Raw genomic sequence first — 2,804 nt, forward strand, 5'->3', positions numbered from 1 at the left:
TCCCAAATCCTGAACTCGACAGGAAAGCGCTGATTGCAAACATTTTGACTGGAAGTCCCTTGAAAATGGCGTTTTCGTTATTGGCATTATGTGGCACGTTTATTGTGGCTAGAACATTAATTATTCACCAAATGGCACCAAAGCTTGGCAAAAGTCGCGAAACACTCCTATCTCGACGCACCAGCAATCGCAACTTGATGCAAAATAAATTGCACAAGCTAATGATACTTGTACCATGCACAGTACACCGTACCAAAATATACCCCTGAAAGTGTGCAATTTGGTGCTACCCTAGGGAATATGTATGGGGAAGCCTAGCTACGTGTGTCGCACGTTCCAAGTTGCATGGACGTCGAACAGAGGCATGCAAAAGCACCTATCTAGGGAATTACTCTACGTTCTAGTAGCAAGTGCGATTTTCCGGTCCAGCACGGCAGTACGCCTGCACGCATACACTCCATGTACCAAAATGTACCAACCTAGGCGTTGCTCAGTAGCTTTTGGCGGCACATAGAAAAAGTATTCGAGTTCAGATTTTTGGAACTTGGCGTATTTTTAAAACTAACAACGAAAATTAAATTATAAATCGGTGAAACGGCTAGGAGTTGCTCAGCAGCTTTTTGCGCAACGTGGCAAAAGTATTCGAGTTCAGATTTCTGGGACGTAGCGTATTTTTCAATCATAATAAACCGAATCAAACATAACAATGATGAAACTTACACCATGTCCCAAGGTTGTGCACAAAACGTAACGATAAAGTGCTGGCGAAGTTAGAGGTGCACCAAAATTGTGTACCGATCAGGGAAAGTACTCTACGTTCCTATGATTTGGGTGAAAAGTGTTGATTAACTGCTGGTTAGAATAGACAGTTGCTTATCATACACATCGCAAACGAACACCCCTTAGTGAGCATTAGCAAAAGTCAATGGCACAAAGCAATTGCAATACAAACTGATCAAGTACATTAAAGAACGCTAAGTACCAGGACTTCTTTCCAAGAATGGTGTCCGCGACGGGAGGGCAAGCGTCCTTCCCAGGTTTTCCTAGTAAACCTTGTATGGTAAACATACCCAAGCGTGTCTGTAAGCACGCAACGAAAGTCACGAACGGGCACATACCTAGGGAATGTACTCTACGTACTTGGACTTTTGTCCAAGAATGGTGTCCGCGACGGTCGGGCACTGCGACGCAATAACCAAATCCTAGGATTGTAACTTTAGTGTGCACAAACATAAACATTAACGCGTTCGCTCGGGCTGCGCCGTCCGTGTTGAACACAAATGTGGGTGATTATATGCGTGGAGGGACAAAAACATACGAGGAGGAGACAGTTTTCTGCACGATGTGCACAGAGCTCATTTCGTCGTCCCGGGCGAATGGAAAAACACAAACATCGCGAGTATCGTTCTAGGTTTCTGTCTATAAAAGGGCAGGCCAAAAGGTGACCGGTTGAGATAAGCGTTTTAAGCATACAAACACTTTATTGGAACTTTTGATACAAAAACAAGGTACGTACATGTAGGTTGTACCAACATGGACATCTATGAACGCGTACGCTCGGGCTGCGCCCTCCGTCTTGTACTTTCCTGATCGGTACACAGTTTTGGTGCACTGCTATTCCGACCGGCAACTTGTACCAACATATACATCCATGAACGCGTAAGTAGTGTACTTTCCCTGATCGGTACACACTGTTGGTGCACGGCATAAGAAAAGAGCTAAAATGGTCAAACTCAATCCATTTCAACAATAGATAGTCGATAGTAGCTGTGCCGATGAAGTAGGGCACGATGCAAGTTAATGTTGTTTAATGAATAACATGTCCGCCATACATTTCAGTACAAAATTGCTCGGTCAGACCTACAAAGTGCTATATCTCGAATACGAGGCGTCGGACTGGGGGTTGTAGAACAATTTTAAGTTCGTCTAATGATTCTACATCCGATTCTGGATAGCGGTTTTTGACCACTTTTCAATATTTTGTGACACCCCGAACCTAGGGGCAGCTCCTAGCTTTTTCAAAAATGTGCACCGAACGGGCCGGAGAGCTCGTGTGGCTCAAAACATGTTTTTCGCTAAAACACCTCAAAACGTGTAAGGAACGCACCCTAGATGATGAAAAGTGCAATCAGAATGTCAATCGACAACTTTGTTGGGGGTACCATTTTACTCTACGGGCCAGTAGCTTAGGCGCGCCAACAGCGCTTTCCTTTCGGGTTCCCATTTTTTGCCCTCCTGGGATTATGATCATTTGTTCATTGCCTACTATAGGGAGGGTACCTTGCTACGAGGTCAAACATGAAGATTGCACCAAATCGTAGTTTTACCTCTATTTAGTCGTAGGAGCATGGTTTGCAGTGGCGGTGGGTCATTAAGCCCCCGTTTGGGTCATACGTCCCCTCCGCGATAAAAATCGTCGTATGCCTATAGTCCGAACTAATGAAGCAAAAGTGGTGTCTGGTGGGCTCTGCCGATGATTTTAACCTATGATTTTGAGCTTCCACCCTATCAAAACGTTCCTGGAGCAGTACATCACGGGTCTACGGACCCAAAGACTTCGTCGTGATGGTTTCTAGTAAAAAGTTGTAACAGCTAAGGGTTTTGAATACGCGTATATTAACCATTGCTTGAAACTAAGCTTCGTTGTCTTTAAACTCTGCAAGACCAATCGAACTTCTTAGGGAAACCCGAAGGATTCACGCTAAGCTCGATGAGCTATAATGGGTAGTGGTGCATGATCTGGTGTTCCTTGGATCTAATCCAATGAATAAATTTATGAGGGTATATATGGTGCAGGGCACAAA

This window comes from Anopheles arabiensis (genome assembly GCF_016920715.1).
Source record: "Anopheles arabiensis isolate DONGOLA chromosome X unlocalized genomic scaffold, AaraD3 X_pericentromeric_contig0023, whole genome shotgun sequence".
Classification (NCBI taxonomy): Eukaryota; Metazoa; Arthropoda; class Insecta; order Diptera; family Culicidae; genus Anopheles; species Anopheles arabiensis.